The sequence below is a fragment of the Hoplias malabaricus genome, chromosome X1, assembly GCF_029633855.1.
Source record: "Hoplias malabaricus isolate fHopMal1 chromosome X1, fHopMal1.hap1, whole genome shotgun sequence".
NCBI lineage: Eukaryota > Metazoa > Chordata > Actinopteri > Characiformes > Erythrinidae > Hoplias > Hoplias malabaricus.
Genome location: NC_089818.1, coordinates 5,365,480 through 5,372,510, shown reverse-complemented (window position 1 = coordinate 5,372,510; position 7,031 = coordinate 5,365,480). Strand labels below are relative to the sequence as shown.

Below are 7,031 nucleotides of genomic sequence, written 5' to 3'. Positions count from 1 at the left end.
TGTGTCTGCGTTGGTTTCCTCCAGGTGCTCCGGTTTCCTCCCACAGTTCAAAAACACACGTTGGTAGGTGGATTGGCGACTCAAAAGTGTCTGTAGGTGTGAGTGAATGTGTGAGTGCATGTGTGAGTGTGTGTCACCCTGTGAAGGACTGGCACCCCCTCCAGGGTGTATTCCCACCTTGCCCCAATGATTCCAGGTAGGCTCTGGACCCACCACGACCTTGAACTTGATAAGGGTTACAGATAATGAATAAATGAATGAATGAATTAATGAAGAAGTTAATAATGAAAATCAAAGATCAGCTCCACTCACCGTGTCGGTGCACTATGTTGTCCTACAAATACAGACAATTGCATACTTTGTTAGCCCATGTTCGAGCTATTCTATAATGTCCAGTATCCTCACAGTGCTGGTGTCTTAGTGTTTCCTGCGCTGGTAAGTGTGGATCAGACACAGCAGTGCTGCAAGAGTTTTTCAAACCCTCAGTATCATTTCTGGACTGGCAATAGTCCACCAATCAACAAATACAAACAGACACAAACTGTGCAGCAACACATGAGCTACTGTCTCTGACTTCTACATCTACAAGGACCAACAAGGTAGGTGTGTCTAATCACGTGAACACAGTGTTTAAAAACTCCAGGAGCGCCTGCTGTGTCTGATCCACTCCTAACAGTGCAACACAAATTAACACATCACCACCACAACATCACTACAGTGTTGAGAATGATCCATAAAAATCCCCATAGTAGCCTATACCTGTCCTGTGATGGAGTCTGTACCATTAAAGGCGCTCTGTCCCCCCCTGTTGTAGGCATTTGTGAACTCGTGTAGCAGAATTGGAAGTTAATGTCCTCCTCCAAGCGTGTTGAGCTTCAGTAATGTTGCAATAGTGGAAGTGCAAAAGGATGCACTATGGGCTTCTTAAAGAAAAAGGTCTTCTTTCATTTGTCTTCTTTACATTTTTCCATTACATTATTCGACCAAAAGGAAGGAAAAAAAAAGATGTTGACAATAACATGCTGCAGGCGCTGGCATAATTATAATAATTACAGTCGCACAAGAGGTTGTGCACTGTGGCCTACATAACATATGGTGACTGCGATCTGTGTGGAGACTCAACAGAGCCTAGCACTACACACACGTGCACACACACACACACACACACACACGAATACTTGTATATAATGGCTGTTTTCTTCTCTGGTGGGTTTGCAGGATATCATGTTTGACTGTAAACATCACAATAAAGCCATCTTATAAACCTCTACACAAATCCAGCACTTAATTAATTACAAGTCACTTCTCTGTGTCCTCACACACACACACACACACACACACACACACACACACACACATGCACACGCACACATTCCTACCTTAATTAATTGCAACAACTCCCTCACGGCGCACCTGTGCGCTTCACTGCATTAGAAGTTCTGCAGCTAAAGCACAAACCCCCAGGAGACACATACAGTGAAGTGTGCAGAAGATTTGGCAACCGCTGTGTCTGAGATTATAAATTCAACCTACTATATCCACCAATCAGCCACTAGATTAAAACCAGTGCATTCACTGCATACGCGCTGTCACTTTGGGAGGCTCTGACCAACACACTGTGGCCACTCTCGAGCTCTTGGATACTTTCATGTTGAGTAAAATAAATAAGAATAAATAACACCATGGAGGTCCAGTGCTTTTAGGAACCGTTCCCTGTAAAGTGTCCAAGACTAAAGGAAATAAACAGACCCATGCTGTCTCGCTGGACATGTTAATTATTTCTGTTGAAAGAGGAGAAATGCGAGTAAAGCGGGCGTAAACGCTGCCCAGCAGGCTGTGCATGTCTCTGCTGGTGATCAGGGAGGGTTTGCTTGTTTAGTCGACCCCTCACTGTCCAGCGAACCTGAAAATATGTGGAACTCACAAACTAACTAATGCCATTAAAGAGCCCTGTTCTGACTGCATTCAGAAACCTGCGACTTCACACTGAGCTTTAATTACCTTCAGATCAAGCTGAACAGCTTTACCTCAACACACCTCCAGCAGATCCACCTTAAATCAGAGAGAGAGAGAGAGAGAGAGGGTCACTTGCTCTCTCATATAATTTATTTTAGGAAAGAGAGAAAAGGATAAAGAGAAATAAAGGGAGAGACAAAGAGCAGGAGACTGATTAATTGTGAGATAGAGGTTAATTCTCAAAGAAGGAGATAAATGAATACATAGATGTACTGAGAGATAAATAAAGAGAAAGAGAGCAATTAAGAGTGTGGGTGAGAGAGAGAGAGAGAGAGAGAGAGAGAGAGAGAGAGAGAGAGAGAGAGAGAGAGGGTAGAGAAAGAGAGAGAGAGAGAGGAGGTTAGAGAGAGAGAGAGAGAAAGAAAGAGGGGGGTTAGAGTAAGAGAGAGAGAGAGAGAGAGGGGGTTAGAGAGAGAGAGAGGGAGGGAGAGAGAGAGAGAGGGAAGAGAGAGAGAGAGAGAGGGAAGGAGAGAGAGAGAGAGAGGGTAGAGAAAGAGAGAGAGAGAGAGAGAGGGTAGAGAAAGAGAGAGAGAGAGAGAGGAGGTTAGAGAGAGAGAGAGAGAGAGAGAGAGGAGGTTAGAGAGAGAGAGAGAGAGAGAAAGAAAGAGGGGGGTTAGAGTAAGAGAGAGAGAGAGAGAGTCCATCTTGAGGAGCGGTCTGAGTGTCGGGACGCGGTCACGGCGATAAAGGGCAGTGGAAATGGCGGACGCCGAGCAGCAGTTCATGGAGACCTCGGAAAACGGTAACGAAGAGGAACTGAACGGCGCCGAACAGACCGAGGCAGGAGACCACTCCGCCACCGACGACGACCCTCACAACGGGGATGGGGGACAGATCGACGCCAGCAAGAGCGAGGAGGACGCCGGCAAAATGTTTGTTGGTGGACTTAGCTGGGACACAAGCAAGAAAGATCTCAAAGACTACTTCTCCAAGTTTGGTGAGGTGACAGATTGTACTATTAAAATGGACTCCAATACTGGTCGTTCACGTGGATTTGGGTTCATCCTCTTCAAAGAAGCTGCCAGTGTAGAAAAGGTCTTGCAGCAGAAGGAACACCGGTTAGATGGGAAACAGATTGATCCCAAGAAAGCAATGGCAATGAAGAAAGATCCCGTTAAGAAAATATTTGTTGGTAGGCTGAACCCTGAAACAACAGAAGAGAAAATTCGGGAATATTTTGGAGTCTTTGGAGAGATTGAAGCTATTGAGCTGCCTACAGATCCAAAGACGAACAAAAGGAGGGGATTTGTCTTCATTACATTCAGTGAGGAGTCCCCTGTGAAGAGAGTCATGGAGAAGAAATACCATAATGTTAGCGGAAGCAAGTGTGAAATTAAAATTGCCCAGCCCAAGGAGGTCTATCAACAACAGCAGTATGGTGGACGTGGTGGTTATGGTGGACGTGGCAGGGGTCGGGGAGGCCAAAACCAGAACTGGAACCAGGGATACAACAACTACTGGAATCAGGGTTATGGTGGTCAAGGCTATGGATATGGTGGTCAACCAGGCTATGGCAACTATGGGGGTTATAGCAACTATGACTATTCTTCTGGCTACTACGGCTACGGTGGTGGATATGACTACAACCAGGGCAATACAAGCTATGGAAAAACTCCAAGACGTGGAGGCCACCAGAGTAGCTACAAGCCATACTGATCACATGTAGTGCAGGCCGCAAGTATTTTCACCCCAAGAACCCATAAGATCAGCAGCAGCAACAGCAGCAAGAGATGGGACTTATGCTCCATTTGTACAGAACAGATGAAAGAGGAAGCAGTGTCACTTTTCCACACTTTTATTTTTATTTTTATTTTCTTTGTCCACATTTCCAATCATGGAAGTGTAATTTTTACTGTACTTTTTGGTACCTTTTTTGAATCTAATGTATTGTATGGTTGTATTTTACATGTTGACTGGATTGACAACATATGAGAACCAGGAGCCTCCAGAGCTTTTGAAATAAAAGTTTTTTTTTTTTTTTTTTTTTTTTTTTGAGAGAGAGAGAGGGTTAGAGAGAGAGAGAGGGGGTTAGAGTGAAAGAGAGGGGGTTAGAGAGAGAGAGAGGGAGGGAGAGAGAGAGAGAGGGAAGGAGAGAGAGAGAGAGAGAGGGAAGGAGAGAGAGAGAGAGGGAAGGAGAGAGAGAGAGAGAGAGAGAGAGAGCGAGAGGGTAGAGAAAGAGAGAGAGAGAGGAGGTTAGAGAGAGAGAGAGAAAGAGAAAGAAAGAGGGGGGGTTAGAGTAAGAGAGAGAGAGAGAGAGAGAAAGAGAGAGGGTTAGAGAGAGAGAGAGAGGGGGTTAGAGTGAAAGAGAGAGGGGATTAGAGAGAGAGAGAGGGAGGGAGAGAGAGAGAGAGAGAGAGGGAGGGAGAGACAGAGAGAGAGAAAGGTAGAGTGAATGAGAGAGAGAGAGGTAGAGAAAGAGAGAAAGAGGTAGAGAAAAATAGAGAGGTGGGAGGGGGGACGTTGATTAAGAAAGAGAGGAGCTAGGTGGACAGTGAGAGTGTTAATGACCGGTGCCACTGGTGCCACTTCCACTGGTGGTGGAAGTGATTTAGCGAGTGTTAAATTTTTCAGAAGCTGGACGCAGCCGAGCTCTTTCCTCTTGGTGTCATACAACAGACCTGCTTCTCCCTTCATTTATTAATGTGTCTCATTACACAACAGAGAGGAAAGCCCTCCACGGGTGCGCACACACACACACACACACACACACACATACACACACACACACACACACACACACACACACACACATATTCTATCTCTGTCTCTTTCTGAAACTTGTACAATCTCATGTGAGAAAATCTCATCATGTCAAAACAAAACAGGTGAGAAAATGGGTTGTGTGTGTGTGTGTGTGTGTGTGTGAGAGAGAGAGAGAGAGAGGGAGAGAGCTGGAACACACTGGTTCCTGGTTCATAACATTAGCCCATGCAACACAATCGATTAAAACGATATCTAAACATACCAAATACAACTATAATATGCTAAACATAATATTCTATATACGTATGTAATAAATATGTAATATACTACTTATTAAACCATTATTTAAATGTAAATAAATTATTTAACATGTACATACATCATACAGTGTATATAAATACATTAACACTATGTACAAATGTGATACAGAACTCGTTTTGGGGACTGAGGAAACTCAAGCACCGCTCCTGCTGATCTGAACAAATCCACAGATGGTAAGGTCCATCCTACTTCTAGAAGACAATTGAACAATCTGGGTCTGAAAGGACATGGCTCTTTTTCATGCCCTTATTGAGAAAATGAAATACACACAAAGTAGAACATTTACAATAAAACAAATAAGGTTCTGGTGTTCTCAGAGCAGTGGGCTCAGCCTGTCTTCTCCTGTACCTCTGTAGCATGTTGGTGGGAGGGGGGGCTGAGTCAAAACTCACCCTAAAATATTAGCTAGCTATAAGCATTTGATTAACATTAACGCTAGACAGTGAGGCTCTGTCCCAAACAACACACTATGGAACTTTACCACCCTTAGCATTGCTTTCTCTAGTTTAGTGACTACATATTTTTTTCATGCGGCACGGTGGTGCAGCAGGTAGTGTTGCAGTCACACAGCTCCAGGGACCTGGAGGTTGTGGGTTCGATTCCCGCTCCGGGTGACTGTCTGTGAGGGGTGTGGTGTGTTCTCCCTGTGTCTGCATGGGTTTCCTCCGGGTGACTGTCTGTGAGGAGTGTGGTGTGTTCTCCCTGTGTCTGCGTGGGTTTCCTCCGGGTGACTGTCTGTGAGGAGTGTGGTGTGTTCTCCCTGTGTCTGCATGGGTTTCCTCCGGGTGACTGTCTGTGAGGAGTGTGGTGTGTTCTCCCTGTGTCTGCGTGGGTTTCCTCCGGGTGACTGTCTGTGAGGAGTGTGGCGTGTTCTCCCTGTGTCTGTGTGGGTTTCCTCCGGGTGAGTGTAGCAGGTGATTGGAGTAGCTCTATTTTTGAACAGGCGCCTTAATGAAGGCTGAAAGAAGACCCACCTCAGTGGTGCGCTTTCAAAATAAAAGTTTGCAAAAAAAAAGCTTTTTTATTTTTATTTTTTTTGAGGGGGTGGGGGCCGGGGAACTGTCTTTGCAACACTGCAGATTCAATGTAGAAATGCTCAGTCATGTCATTAACTGCTTATTTAATTTATGACATGTGTTCTAGCACATTAACAACGCCTCGCACACGTGCTAACACAGTTAAACACTTGACTATAACCAGGGTTGGCCTGTAATTTCTAGAAAGTCTAGAACTGGAGGGCGGTCTCTGAATTCTGCACTGTAGCATGTTCAGTTACAGAGACCTGTTTCTTTTCTGCACAAATAACTGTCACACTGGATGATCTGCTACTTATTTTCAGGTAAATGATTGGATCCATACAGAGACGGTCTAATGGAGCTTAATGGTGTAGTCTGATTTTAACCCATCATCTTACAAAGCAGCTGATTACAAACTCAGAGTAACAACATTTTTCAGGAGCAGCTTCCAGCTTCCCACCCACCCCCACCCCACACTGCTTCCAAAACCCCCCAATAAAAGAATGGCATTATTGTGTTTTTGTATTCAGAGCTCATAAAACTCATCTGCTCTAAAAGGCCCGTCCGCATAAACGATGTCTGCCTTTGTGCTTTTGCATTCCTGGAGCAGAACGCTGTCCATAAATCTGCTTTACTAATATCTGTGGGAAGACTCTTCCTCCAGGACAAATTAAAGGCACAGCTGTCAGGAGTGAAGGCTTGGGTCACACTTTAGATTAAGGGCCTGTAATGAATGTGTAGTTACACAGTAGGAATCCATGCAACACCAATAAAGCCATGGTGATGTAGTCAGTGTTACAGATGGATTACAGTCATTAAGTGTGTAATCATAAATGCACATGTATTAAATTCAAATACAAGAGTATAACTGAACTTGAAGTTCCTCTCCAGTAGTTAGACTGTTATTTTATATATTGTTAATGTGTATCCGGTAAACGTCCCTGGACGTTCAAAATAGGTCTAAAAGTAGTCTGT

General features: G+C 44.5%; 1 pseudogene; it reads left to right on the top strand.

Annotated features, from left to right (window-relative positions):
- Positions 1-2,656: 2,656 nt before the first annotated feature.
- Positions 2,657-3,984, top strand: LOC136675647 (heterogeneous nuclear ribonucleoprotein A/B pseudogene; annotated as a pseudogene).
- The last annotated feature ends 3,047 nt before the right edge of the window (positions 3,985-7,031 follow it).